General features: G+C 33.3%; 1 long non-coding RNA gene and 1 pseudogene across 1 annotated transcript; both read left to right on the plus strand.

Moving 5' to 3' along the window:
- Positions 1-3,628: 3,628 nt before the first annotated feature.
- LOC144374791 (coiled-coil domain-containing protein 71L-like) lies at positions 3,629-4,816 on the plus strand (annotated as a pseudogene).
- A 3,930-nt stretch (positions 4,817-8,746) lies between these two features.
- Positions 8,747-15,079, plus strand: LOC144374788 (uncharacterized). The gene is made up of 3 exons (XR_013434087.1): positions 8,747-8,881; positions 11,054-11,153; positions 14,831-15,079. It is a non-coding gene; the product is annotated as an uncharacterized LOC144374788 (long non-coding RNA).
- Positions 15,080-15,661: the final 582 nt, after the last annotated feature.

Genomic DNA, 15,661 nt, shown 5'->3' on the forward strand with positions numbered 1-15,661 from the left:
TTGAGTTTTTTCTTAAATTCATTTTTGCCTTTTGTACATAAAGTTGTTTTTAAAATAGGAGAATAGAAATCATCAAAAAGAAAAAGTCAGTTTATATGAAATCTCGGGTTTGTAGATTTAATATTTGCTTACATATAAAACAGGTTTCAGAAAAACACCTTTATGTGCTTACTGGGTTTTCCTCATTTTTTCAGAATAACCTATTGTATGACACTAGATTTCTGCAAGACCTCTTTATATATTATCTCAGAGCTGTGATTTGGTGGTTCCTCAATCCCAGACCTAGTCCTCCCTCCTTATATCTCATTGTCTCTATGAGACAGCCTTTCTCATTTGTCCTCTTGCTAGTAGACTGCTGCCAAATTACACCCTAACACTTTCTTTTTTGCAGTTCTTTTTCAGCAACTCTAGCCGTGTAGTACCTTTGTCTTTTCTGTATGGCCTTTAACTGATTTTTCTGTGTATTCTCGCTATTCATATTTTGAGACTCTTTGAATTGCATGTTGTCTAGTTATTTCCCTCAGAATTTTATATGATGTATGTGAGCTTATAATTAGTAAGTGATGCAGATTTCCATATGCCTATACTGAGGTCAAGACCAGAATGTTATGTTGAACATTTTTAGACATTTAGTATGGATTTTATTAGATGATTTTACTGATCTTTTTTTTGGTTCTAATGGCTTTCTTAACTATGTTTAGGAGTGTTTTTTAATCTTTCATAAATTTGATAATATCTTTTGGTCTTCTATTTTAATTAAATTTGACACTTACTTTAGTAGACCTTTAATGAACTCTTCGATGCTCACAAAACAGAAGGTGACATATCTGAGATAGTCTCCAAAGCTGAATAATTTGATCAGATCAAGGTAAGATTACTTGAAGTTTCAGTCAGGTATGTACATTTATTTATTTATGAAAGTTTGAAATTAATTGTTATTCCTAATACAATATAAAAAAGCCATATGGCATATTTGTAGTATCAGCAGTGTTTTCTATTGTACAAGAAAATTCAGTGTTCTAGATAATAATATCACAGCATACCTAACATCATGCTTTGCTTTGTATCCCAAGTCAAGAAATTTAAATAGGTTGTGTATTACCCATATTATAATTTAATGTTATTAACAGTGAAAACTTTAATACTTTGAAATAGTACTTCACAACTTTAAGCTATGAATGCATTATACCATTTAAAAATATATGACTATAACAAATGCATTTGAAGATAATCAAGTTTGCCCTAATCAGTCTGGGCAGAGGTTTTACTCTGGTCAAATAAGAAATGAAACCTCATCAATTGAAGGATGGTGATGTCAGATGACTTAATTTTTGTGTCATATCAAATTTTTATGTGTCAATGGCAACTTTAATATTGGTGATGAACAATAAAATATAATTGTACCCGCCTCAACACAATTTCATATTATATTTTATAATTTACCTATGGGAAAATTACTGGGTTTTAGCTGTACAAGAGTAAAATATTACATTATACTAAAAGGCAACCTTAAAAACATGCAATGTGGTTTTTAAATAAATCAGACCAAATATTACTATAAAAATATTGACTCTTCTAGGTCAGAGAAGAAGAAATAGAGGAGTTAGATGCTCTATTAAAATTTTTTTGTGAACTCTCAGCTCTTGGTGATGTAGAAAATAGTTATGGGAAAATAAACATCTTACTTCAAACTTCCATCAGCCGAGGAGAGACGGATAGTTTCTCCCTTATGTCAGATTCTGCAAATGTTGCACAGGTAAGAATCTTACTCCCCATTTTCTCTTCTTTGTTTATCTCTAGAGACCAAGGAATTAATTCTATTGTTCTGTGAATACATTACTTTGAAAAATTCTATGAACTACAGTTTCTCCTTAGAATTAAATATATTGATTTGTACATCTTTTATGTAACCTGTGCTTGTAAATCAGGACTGGGTGTGAAAGTTAGTGGTTTGTTTGGCTTAGTAACAAATATATCTTATATAAGGCCTAATATATGTATTCCAGTATGATAGGTCTCTGATTTTAAATATTGAGTACTGAAAGAAAATTGTTCCCTAAACCTACAGCTCATTTAATTTATAACTTTTAAAAACTGCTATGGTAAAAAAAAAATTCTTCATATATTTAAACCATCATGTGAAATAAAGTAAGTTATTTTTTGTCTTCTTTGTCTTTCATTTCTTTTCTTTGTTTTGTTTTGTTTTGTTTTTCGTAATACTACAGATTAAACTGAGAGGCTCTCTATGACTAAAATATATCCTCAGTCCTTTTTTATTTTTTTCTTTTAATTATTTATTTTAGTACTAGGGATTGAAACTACAGGCCCTAAATCACTGAACCACATCTCTAACCATTTCTATTTTTTTTTTTTATTTTGAAATAGGGTCTTACTAAATTGCTCAGGGCCTAGCTAAATTGCTGAGAATGGCTTTCAACATGAAATCCTCCTTTCTCAGCCTCTCAGTGTTACCACCACATATTCTAACAAGATTAGAAGAAAAAAATCTTACTGTAGATAAGCTGAAAGATATGAGGAAAGATGAAATAGGTAAGAAGGGGGAAAAAGTGCTTAAATGAATTTTTCTGTGAAAATAAAATATTTTACCAGATATAAAAGTATTGTGAATTTTCATATCATTTAACATAAATTTATTTTCTCTCTTCTTTTTAAATTTGTTTTAGTACATTATATTTTACATTGTTAATTTTGACATATTCATGAATGCATATAACTCAATATAAATTTTGAACCTACATATGACATCTCTTTATTTATGCAAAAGAGCAAAAATCACTCCAAATTTTATGAAGTTATTTAGCAGAATTAGCAATTAAGGCTGGATGTGGGCACACATGCTTATAATCCCAGCAGTTCCGGAGGCTGAAATAGGAGGATCACAAGTTCCAGGTCAGCTTCAGCAACTTAGCAAGACCCTGTCTCAAAATTAAAAAAAAAATTAAATGGGCTAGGGATATTGCTTAGTGGCTTAGCTGCTGGCCCTGGGTTCAACCATCACTACCCGCTCCAAAAAAAATTAGCAATTAAAATAGTTTATATTAGCAAAGTTTTAAGTATTTTAAATGTAGATCCTACCCATAAATGATAAGAATCATTCAGTGATATTTATTCTCATTTTGTTTCTTAATATTGAACCAATTTCAAAAATATGTTATGTATATCAGCAGTATTACAGTAAAAGTTTAAGTGAACAATAAGCTCTACATTCTCCAGAGTTTAAACAAGCTTAATCACACATAGATGCCTTTAAACCCAGTTGTCATCAGTGCATACATAGTATTCAGTGTCTAGCTTTTTGTGTAATATTGAAAAGTTATTCCTAAACATACATTTCCACAAATCCTAACATTTATGGAATAAATGTATAATGCCTTGATTAGACAGTATTGACTTCTGCAGAGGATAGACATTACACATGAAAAGAGTCATTCTGAAGACAAGTAAGGAGGAGGGTTACTGCTGGCCAGAATTCTAAAGAGGAAACTGAGCTCCCTGGCACACCCCAGGAATACCAAGTCTGGGGAGACTGAGACAGGAGGACTGAGGGTTCCAAGCCAGCCTCAGCAAAAGCAAGGCACTGAGCAACTTAGTGAGACCCTGTATTTAAATAAAATTACAAAATAGGGTTGGGTATGTAGGTCAGAGGTCAAGCGCCTCGAGTGGCCTCAGATGCGGCGCAGCATGAAGAGGCGCCAGCGCTGGCCCCTGGCAGCGGCCTCCCTGGGCGGCGGCTTTAGAGCGGGAGGAGGGGCTGGGCTGGAGGCCGGGAGGAGAAGGTGGTGTACTCCTGGTCGCAACTGTCGCTGGCGGACAGCACCTAGGCGCTGGGCGATGCCTTCAAGCTGTTCATGCCCCGCAGCACCGAGTTCATGAGCTCGGATGCGGAGCTCTGGAGCTTCCTCTGCAGCCTCAAGCACCAGTTCTCCCCGCACATCCTGCGCAGCAAGGACCTGCCGAGCCCTGGTGCCTGACCCCCGGAGGCCCCTACCGCCCGCGGCCTGACGCGCCGGCCCTGACGCGCGGAGCCCGGGAGACCGCCGCGGGCAGGAGGGGACCCCCGGCTGCCCCCTCCGCCTCCACCGTCACCGCCACCGCTGCTGCCGCCGCCGGCGGCCCCCGAGGAGTCGTGCCTGGAGAAGCTCTCGGCGCCCGAGCCCTGCTTCGGGGCCGCACCCTGGAGGAGATCTGGAGGGCATCCACCCCGACGCTGACCACCTTCCCCACCATCCGCGTCGGCGGCGACGTGTGGGGCGAGCGCAGCCTGGCGGCGGCGCGATGCACGGCGTGCCAAGTCCTGCGAGTGGACCTGGAACCCGTGGTGAGGCTCCGCCGCTTCCCGGTGCCCCGGGCTTGAGACGCCGCCCCGAGGGCGCCTCCTGCAGCTCCCAGGCCCAAGATGGAGTTTCTGCTTGGAGAAATGAACAAGTGTCAGTCGAGTGTTTACAGTCTCCACCAGGACCGTCCCCTAGTGCACTTTAAGCCAGCGAGGAAGTCCCGGGATGGCCTCCCTGCGCCCCCGGGATGCGTCCCCGCGTCTGGAACTCCGGGACAGGTGTACCCTCTGCCGCCTCCCTGCACTGCGTCTGCGAAGGAGGAGACTGCAGGACTCCCAGGGGAGGTCCCTTTGCTTCCGAACCCCAGATTGAGAAGTCTCCAGGACTATAGGGGCAGATTGGTTTTCTCCCTTTTGGACTCTACCTCAGTGGTCTGGAAGTCCTCCGAAGAAGTCATTCTTTTCCAAAGGAATTTGTTTTCGTGCTTGTGTAATAAAAGCCAGAATTTGCTTGCTCTTTAACCCCCGCCTCCATTTTTCTTTTTGACTGCCACCCCTCTTTCTGGACGGAAGATCAAACATGTTTTGTGGTGTTGCACTAGTTTGTGCTCAGGGTATTCTGAATCCCACTCGTTTCTGAATTTTTACTGAATTTCAAAGCTTTGACCAAGGATTTTTTTTTTTTGAGAGGTTCAAGCTTGACTGTTAGTAATGCAAGAATTTATATGGCTTTGATTTTCATGGGCTCAGTGATTACAAACAAAAGAGATGTAAAGTCCAATTGCTTAACGTTTTAAACTTACTTCCCCAAAGTAGTAGCCTTTATCTATAAAAAGTAAGCATATCAACCAATATGGAAAGAAAATTAGAAAGAAAATTAACATTCACATTATCATCAAGTATTGTTTAAATATAAAAAACAAATTTCATCAAAATATCAACCAGATGCTGTGCAAAGCTTATCAGAGCATTTTATTCTCAACATCATAGTATATCGTGTTTGTTATATATATATTCATCCATATAATTTGACCAAATTAGCATAAATACAAACTTAAATTTTAGAATCAGCTTCTAACATTCAATGAATTTGTCTCATATATACATCTACCTATGAAACATTGAACGTATCTTTATACATATGTATGTATAATATTTACTATAGTATTTTTAGTATACTTGTAGTCCTTAAAATATCAAGATTCTACCCTTAAAATTTTGAAAATTAGAAACCTAAAACATGCAAATTAGGTGCTAAAATTTATCTAATAAGGTGCCATTTAAATGCACATATTTTAATGCATTAAAACTGTGATTAAAAAACTCTGTGAATGAGGATGACAAGAAATTTTTATATTGCCACATTAAGAATATTTCATTTTGTGTTTTTTTTCTGTTGGTAGGAAATCTAATTTCTAATCTCATTCCAATTTTAGGCTACAAAATTGTCATCTTCAAGCAATCTGGAATAACTAAACAAATAAAACCACCTAATAATTAAAAAGTATAATGTTGATATGTGTTTAGATGAAAATATACTGGCAATTCTCATAATGTAGTAAAAATCAAACATACTTGTGTAACATTTGGTAAATGGCTTTAATCTGTTTACTTAGAAATCTTGCCACTTAACTTGCTCTTAATCCAATAATACAATAAGGAAAAAAAAACAATGTAATAGAAATAAGAGAGACATCACAAATTGTGTGTTTATGGATGGTTACTTGTTGTTCATTAACCAGATTTTAGGAGAGTGAAGTAGATGAGCATTTAACTATGCATACACAAATAGAAATATTATGCAACTTTAAATATTAGAAATTATTTTTAAATACAGTGATTTTAAATGCATTTAACCTCCAACAAACATGATTAGATTTTGCTGTTCAACTCATTTGAACTAATACATTAAAAATTATTTCACACAACAAAAAAATCTTATTTAAAAATAGATTTTTAAAAAATTCCTGGCTTTTTTTAATTGCTCTTTTTTAAAACTTCAAGTATGCTTGAGAAACTGACTGTGGATCATGTACACAATGTAGGGTCAATGCTGTATTGAATTTCTAGACCATTTTCAGACTACCTTCTGGCAATGGAAGCATTTTGACCACTGAAACTCCCTATGGGTATATCTAACTATCCTGGTACAATGCACCATTCCCCATTATTGATTCTACAACAAACTGCTGTAGATTATTCATTGATTGAGTGTTTAAATATATTCTTTAGGAGCAAATAGAGGACTAATCTGTAAGCAGTCACATAAAATAAAAAGATCAGCAGAATCTTTACTTCAAAGATGCTTTGAGCTACAGCATTTAATTATGTGCATTCTTTGATTATATTGTGTCATATCCAATAAAAATATGTAGGAATTCTATTTCTTTATATCACTTGATTCTTGCCTGCACTTCATTTTACCATGTAAAGAAATTAACTGATATTCTTGACATTTTTTTCCTCTTATGCCTTGTTACTTTAGTGCACTTGAATGTGTCTAAATGCTTTTTTGGCTTATTTGGGTTATCTGATTTCAGTTTGAATCTGATTGCCCATCTTGAAGTCAATATGGTTCATGTGGACTATTAAATAATGCCGTTTCTAGTTTGTGAAGTAAGATGTAAGAAATATTTTTGCCAAGTTTTCTTTAGCAAAACCTATCTTGCAACTTCTAAAATGTGGAGAAACATCTGATATAGTTGACTAGTATGTTAATAGGAAAGTGAAAGTATTTTATGATTACCTTTGGGCAGAGTGTGAAAAGAAACTTGGCATAGTGGCTTTTATGGTGAGGCATCCATTAATTGTTTCAGAAGTAAGTCTGTAGCTTAGCTTGTGTATAGTTTTTTTTTTTTTTAAAGAAGTCCTATTTGTTTGTTCTCTTGCCTTCATTTATATCTCATATGACAAAAGTAGAGGAGGAAGCTAGGAGGAATTTTATCACCTTGATATATTTCTGTTTGATTTTTGACTTTTGGGTGCCTAAATGTGACTGGCACAACAAATAATCTTTTTTGGTATTTTTTACATTCCTTCTTAACAACCAGCAACTCATTTTCTATGTCACTAAAACCAGTAATGTCATGATTCTGAGGGCAAGCTTCATCATTGATAATGCAAAGTGTTGCTGTTGTGGCGTGTATTTATTTTTGTTTGAGTACTCTATTGGACAAGTGTAACTTAAGCTAGTGGCACATACTTGTTGATTTGCTATGAGCAAATGTTAGTACTATTTTTCAAAAAACTCTTCAATAAAATCTTTTAAAATCATTGAATACAAAAAGTCTGAGCAATTTTGAACTCAAAAGGTTTTTTGGTCGTTTTAAGGGTTGGGTTGCCACAGCACTCTTTAAATTGATAATTTTTAATGATTATATATACCTAACATTTGCTTTATTGGTATGTTGAAATATTTTTTTTGATAACTGTTATGTCTTAATTGCATTAGAAAGCAATTGTTTTTAGTGGAACTGAAGTGTTTCCCTGGACAGTTTAATGTGCATATGATTAACATTTACAATTTGGTTGTACTTTGCTTTTTAACTTATTAACTGTAAATAAATTTTAGAGAATAAAAAAAAGAAAAAAGAATTCCAAAGATGTTTAGAGAGGCTGAGATAGTCATTACATTTGTACTCTAAGATAGAGTAGGAAAAAGGGCAGAAAGACAGACTATTAACAAAGTAAGTTGACTGTACACATACTGCACACTTGATGCTTTAAAATATGATCTATTTTCACTTAATTGCTCAAATCAGTTAGTCACATTTGTTTTTTAACAGCCTCTACCCTTGGTATTCCCATATATGTCTGCATTCCAGAACCTGATTATTTTATGTTTTCTAGAAGTGGGCCTGGGTGGATGAGTTGTATTTAATTCAACTAAGTTGTATTTAATTCCTGAAGCATTTCTCATGATTTTAGAGTTCTAAAGTAGACCGTGAATAAACCAGTGGCTATGTACATAAAATGTTAAATATTTCTGTATGTGTTCTAAACTAACTCAAAAAGAAGTAGTTCCGTTTATACTAGTTTAAGCACAATATCAAGGTTCAGAACCCTATTAATACCTAAAGGAACCTTGATACTGATTTCCAGAGCTATGAATTGATGCCCAAGGCAGCAAGAGCCACCCTATTGCCTGACAGTAAAGGTCAAATATACAACTCAATCAATCCACAGCAATTATGTATAGCTTAACTCAAATCATCATTTCAATGGTTCGCTGGTGTCACCTTTCAAACATTCCCTCTGGCAAATGCCAGGCATCATTCTGACTGGGCTGTGGCTCTCAACAATGCCAGGTCAAGAATGTCATCTATTCTACATAGCAAATCATAAAACAAGCAATAAAATCACCTACTCTGAAATCCCACTTACAAGTCAGATTATATTGCTTTTTTTTCTGTCTGGAAACATTACTTCTATGTGATATTTTTCTTTCAGGTCACATTTTGCATCGTGAATATTGGACAAAAGGTCAAACAATGTGTTCATCAGATTCCTTCTGTTATGATGGAAGCATCCATTCAGCCTATCACACAGACTGTCCGCATCTACCCTGATTTCACATGGAATGATCAGGTAGAAGTGGAAAATATCTATATTAAACTAAAATGTCTGTACCTCAGATTTTACTACACCTCCCTACATCTTTCCTCAGAGAGCCTAGGGAACTTAACATTGCATCACTGGACACTATTTTAGTGGTTTCAAATCCATGAGAACTTTGCCATTTATTTTTGCCATCTCTATTGACTCTCATTTTTGCTTACCAAAAATTCATTTTTAAATCATGATGTCTCTCAAAATACTGTTCTCTCCTTTTCTTAAACATTAGACTTGTATAGAAGGTATTCTACATTGGCTTTCTTGTCACCAGTTTCTTTTCTGCTGAGACCACTTCCTCAAGGATCTCTAATATCTGATTGACCAGTTGCCATAACCAGCAGATTTTTCAGTTATTTTTCTTCTCTGATTAGATAGCATTTTATACGGAGCTCTTCCCTAGAATGTCCTTTCTTGATTCTTATCATGTTTCTATTTCTAATTTTATTCCTCCTTTTCCTGCTTTAATACTTAGATGATCTTCAATATCTTATATGTGTTTACCAAAATACTGGTAAACATACATGTAAAAACCTACTTTGTATTCTCTTATTCTATCAATAGTTTTTCAGATATATCTTTTGACTAGTTACTGTGTTAGAAATTGTACATACAAAAGGCAAATAGGACTCAGTCTTCAGTTTCAAAAACTAACTGGGGAAGGCAAGTAATCAGAAACTGTATATAACAATGCTTACATCAAGTAGTCTTATAAAATTCTTATTAAATGTATTTGGATACTTCCTATATTAGTTAACATTTGTATATCTTTAATGTAAATGAATTTTGTTCAGCAGTGTGTTCTAAAATCACCCATCTATGTTTTAATTTAATTCCACATTGTCATTAAAGCATTCAGACCTTTAATTCCTAAAGCATTCCTATTTCCTATTTTTCTCACAGTATATGAGCACTAGTTGATAACACCAAATTACAGTTAATATTTTTTATAAATATGAAATATTATATAAAATATAAAATTATATTTAAGTATAAGCTCATATTTGAAATTTTCGATTGTTTTTAAAGGAATGGAAGATTCATTATTTTTGCACATGGTTTTCTACTATTGCTATTCATAATACATCCTAATTTAGTTTTATTAATTAATAGGAGAAAGTACTTGATTGTTTTTATAATGAACTCTCTTATAATGCTATTAGCTTCAAGAATGTAAAACCTAACTTGCCTCAGTCTGATTTACGTAAGGTAATATATTCTTTTGTACAATAAAAGGTCCACAGATCAGATGGGCCCTAAAGAGGGTCCAGTCTTGAGGTTAATAGTATTGTTCAAGGCCCAAGATATTTCCACTTCTTTGCTCTGCTCACACTATTCCCGAATGTTTTCCTGCTTCTCTTTCACTGTTAATGGAGTAAGGGGAACACATACCCACTTCCTCAGCCCACAACATAAACTGTAAGCCCTCTTCCCACAAATACATGCCCCCCCAGTCTAATTATGCCAAGTGTTTGTTATGGACTTCTCCTTTACTATAGATATTGTCAGGAGAATGCCATGAGCTGATTGGCTTTATGTGAATCAAAATTATCCCAGGTGTTATGGTTTAAATGTGGTGTCCCCCAAAAGCTCATGTGAGATAGTGCAAGAAGATTTGGAGGAGAAATGATTGGGATGTGATCTCCTTTTCATGAGTCCCTGAGGAAGAAGTGAATACTGAATAGTATTGGACCATATAAGGAAAAAAGAGAGATTGACTTATATAAACAAAATATGATATATGTGTCCAGTAGAATATTATTTGACAATAAAAAGAAGCAAAGTACTGATGCAGTTTAAAACATGGATGAACTACAAAAATAGTATGGTAAGTTTAAAAAGCCAGTCACAGAAGACCATATGTTATATCATTCCATTTAACAAAGTGTTTATAATAGCCATGTCCATACTTCTAATGAATATAAGTACTCTCTTGGAGGTGATAAAAATGTTCTAAAATTAGATTATGTTCATAGTTGTACAACTTTGTAAATATGTTAAAACCATTGAACTGTATACTTTAAATGAGTGAACTTTGTTTTATAAATTATATATCAAAAAAGTTGTTAGACTAATAGGTGCTGATATGTAAACAGTACGGTTACTTGAGTTATGATTTTCATAGTACTAGGATAATTTTTCTTCTAGGTCCATGGGACAGTAGGAGAATCCTGGTGGATTTGGGTGGAAGATCCTACAAATGATCATATTTATCATTCAGAGTATTTTCTAGCTCTTAAAAAAACAGGTGAATATAACCTTATTATTTAGCTATCATAAAAAATATATATAAACAATTTTTGTTTTTTACTATCTCTCTGATTTCAGAGTGCCGTGAAAGTTTTGTTATGTTCTGTTTTCCTGTTTTGTTTCAAAGGAACACAGAGATTCAGTGTGACAATATTGATTATTCAGTCTGATCCTAGTTCAAGAAATTCATTTATAATCTTTACCATGGTTTAAGGCATGGCTTCTAGAGGCATGGAATATATAAAATAAGAGGGGTAAAAATAATTTTCTGCAAAATAATAAATTGCTTAGTGAAAAGATCATTCCTTGTAAAATTATCTGTAAAGACTCAATTGTTACTACATCTTTAACTCATGTTTTATTTGTAATTTCTCTTTTTATCAAAGAGAAAGCAAGCTTCCGATTGAAAATCTTGACTAGATAGCAATAGTATTTTATAGCAATATTTTGTTTTCATGCATTTATCTTCTTGATAACCATGTAACCTATATATTTTAAGAGATTTCAGATATTCCACTTAAGATACTGATCAGATTTAAAGAAAAATATTAAGTAAATAATAATATGGTACTTGAAATTATAGAAATCATGAAATAATTGCATGAATCATGTTTGGGAAATTCTGATAATGAATCAAACTGGTAACATGTCATAATGATAACATATATATAAATAATATAAAGTTAGTATAAATTTTTACCTTCTGTTATGTCAAATAATCCTCAGAAGGAAATCACCTACAAGTTACTGTAGTACCTGAATATCTGAGCTATTTAGAAATACAACATAGTTTATTTTTATTACATCTGGTATAGATACTATTAAGAATTGACTACTAAGAACTTTATTTATTTTAGACTTTATTTTACATTAGGTCATTAGTAAAGAAGCTCAACTACTGGTATTTGCAATCCCTATTTTTGAAACTTTGCCTTCCCAATACTATATCCGAGCAGTTTCTGATAGATGGTTAGGAGCAGAGGCTGTTTGTATTATCAACTTCCAACATCTGATTCTACCAGACAGGCATCAGCCCCATACAGGTAACAAATTGAACATTAATGTGTTGATGTGAATTATTGACTTCCCAAAATTGTTATTTTAATTAATGTTGAGAAGTATAAAGTTGTTTTATTCTGAATCAAAGTCCAACTTACTTGACAAAATTGTTTCTAAACTGTATGTTCAAATTTTTCAAAATCAAATATGTATATGTAGATAGTAAAATTGTGGACCTTTAATTTTTGTTTATTTAAGTTCCAAAAGCATTAAAGTAGGCTTAGTCAATTCTGATAATCATAGTAATGAGGAGAGTTACTATTTCTGTGTTACTGGACTTTCATCTGTACATATAATCATTATTTCTCCATATAGCCTTCCTTTTTATTGCAATTGTCATTTATCATTTAATCTGTATTCTCTGTGAAAGTTTTGAGATATCTCTTTTTTCTTACATTTAGTCCAATTCACATGAACTTAATTCTAGTACAGGTTATCTTTTATCCAATATGTTTAAAACCCGAAGTGTTTCAAATTTCACATTTTTTTTTTAGATTTTGGAATGTTTGTATATATATAACAAATTATTAAAAGGGATATATAGTAAGAGTATTCAGCAACATTTTTTATTGTTGTAATGTATAAACTCTAGGTTTTCATAAAATGAACAAATGCCTTTCTATTTTGATTTATTAAAAAAGCAAAATTTCATGAATAAATATTTGCAGTGATACTTTCAAGTACCCCTGAAATCTATTTCAAAAACATCTTGAAACTAGTATACTAATTTCATTTTTTGAGAATTCATAATTGATGAGTATTGATTTTCAGAGGTCCTTAATTTACTTTACAGACATAAATTAGGAGTCAAATCTTCTTTCCCATGTATATTTCAGACAAACTGCTTGCCTTTTCAGAATAAAAATGTTATTCTACTTTAAATAGCATGCTATTTGACAGTCCTTTCAGAAGTGAAAGGAGACCTAAATATGACTTTATAATCTTTCATTTTGTCAAATGTACACATTATTCATATTATTCATTGAGATATTTTTTATACTACATCTCAATTTCTCTTTGATATCTTGGCATAGCAAAACCAAAAAAATTTATCAAAATAGAATGATATTGAGACTGTATAATCTAGTAATCTACTTATTGCAGAGGGTCTTTCTGGTCTTATTTCATCAAATGTGTTTATGTGATATCTAGAATCTCATCAGTTCAAAATATGTGGAAGTGATGATGTTTTAACTTAAAATATATGCTTCCTATATCATTGCTAGGTTTCTTTCTTTCATTAAAGTACTTAATTCCACATACATTAGCATTATATGTTAATGCCAATTTAATAATTTTTTTCTTAAGCAACCAAATACATATCAACCTATTTATATAATTAGCTGATTTATTATAAACATACCATCTAGGTAAAATCACTGTAATAGATCATCTTAATTTACCATTGTCAATAACTGTGCATTTGACATTGTACAATGTTTAATTTTTAGTCTTTTATTTAAAAAAATATGTTTGATTAACATTGCATGCCTTATCATGCAATGTCTTCCTCCTTCCTGGATTTCCAGAGCTACGGAAAATTTAAACAATCATAATCAGACATAGAGAGTATGAAGTTAGCTCTCAGCTATCCTTGTAATGGAATAGAGCAATGGGTAGGGAAAAGATAACTTCTTAAAGTCATCTTTTTATTTTGGGTTTTTTTTTTTCTTTAGGGACAAGGTACCCAGGATTAAACCCAAAGGGCACTTAACCACTGAAGCACATCCCCAGTCTTTTTATTATTATTATTATTTTGAGAGATAGGATATCACTAAATTGCTGAAGCTGTCTTTCAACTTGGGATCTTTCTGTCTCAGCCTCTGAGCTGCTGGAATTACAGGCCTGTGCCACCATGCCCAACTAAGTTAATTTTTTATTTTAATTTTTTATTTTTTAGAAGAAAATTTACCATATTTTTTATTTTGCAACCATACTATAAAGGTCAGATCAAGGTGTCCTCTTAACTGATTTTTTTATATCTTCTTTTTTGAACTTTGTGATAATTATCTAATTTCTTCAGCACCCAGTCCATATAATGAGAAGCAACCAAATCTAGTGTCTTTCAACACATAAATTTACTTTACAGACATAAATTTCCCCAATGATTAGTGAAAGTAAGAAGACCTGTACCCTTTAAGGAGAGTTTTTTGTTTTGTTTTGTTTTGTTTTACTCAGTCATGCTGTGTTCTGAAACTACTATCCTTGTTCCTTCCTGAATAAGGCTAAATTCATTTTTGTTTCCATTGGCCATACTAAAAGACCCCTCAGCTACTCAGGATTGGTCAGTGTGTAGCAGATCAAATCTGTTGTTAGTGACCCTTCCAATACTGCTGTTTACAAATGGTTTTCACTGATTTATTTTTGTACCATAACATACATACTTTCATGTACTTTTATTCAAGTTATTTCCCTTTTTGGAAGAGAAATATATAGTTGGTTTATAGGGGATTCTTCAATAAAAGTGTTCTATTTATCAGTTATGTTAAATGTAGTGACTGAATAAGATGTGTCACTGGTGTATAAGAACTTATATTAAATATGTTCTTCTCTAGAGATAATTAGGAAATGTTATTCTTAAAAATACAGTATTCGGTATTGTGCATGTTTTTTCAGTTTTTTTTTCAGAAGTACCTGTTGGATCTTTTCAGAATTACTGGATCTTCAGCCTTTGCCAGTTATGGCTTTGGTATGTAAAGCATATGAAGCCCTGTACAACTTCAGCCACTTTAACCCTGTGCAGACACAAATATTTCATACACTGTATCACACAGACTGTAGTGTCCTAGTTGGAGCACCCACTGGATCAAGAAAGACTGTTGCAGCTGAATTAGCTATTTTCAGAGTCTTCAACAAGTATCCCTCCTCAAAAGTATGTTGAACATATTATGTGCTTATTATATTCAATTAGAAAAGATAGTTAATATCTCTAAACTAGCCAGGTCCAAATATCCTGACATACTCTGGTGAATAGCTTTGTTATACTCTCAGTGAATTTTCCAGGGGGCTAGATCAGTATTAGAATAATTTGTTGCAAAAAACTTGATATCAACTTTGGAGTCTTCTAGGTGAATTTCTCATGTATATAGTGCTCACACATCCTCATATCTGTAATTCATGGGTACTTCTTTTATGAGATAATTAATTCTTAGCTATACTTGTTAGGTATATAATGATTCATTATCAGTCTTTGGATATGAATGAAATGCTAATACTTTAAAACACTTCAACTATACACAGGAAATGTAGACATAATTTATGCTACATTCCTCCAAATATTGATATTATCAATTAATGTCAAATAACACCGGAATCAAATAAGTATTGATTTTTAATTTTTTTAAACCATAATATTTAGTAAATTTTCCCCAATACTATTTTATTTTTAATAAAAATGATTTATATTTGAGGTGTTCAATATGATACTTAAATATACATATAAATTAT

The sequence above is a fragment of the Ictidomys tridecemlineatus genome, unplaced genomic scaffold, assembly GCF_052094955.1.
Source record: "Ictidomys tridecemlineatus isolate mIctTri1 unplaced genomic scaffold, mIctTri1.hap1 Scaffold_88, whole genome shotgun sequence".
NCBI classification, from domain to species: domain Eukaryota; kingdom Metazoa; phylum Chordata; class Mammalia; order Rodentia; family Sciuridae; genus Ictidomys; species Ictidomys tridecemlineatus.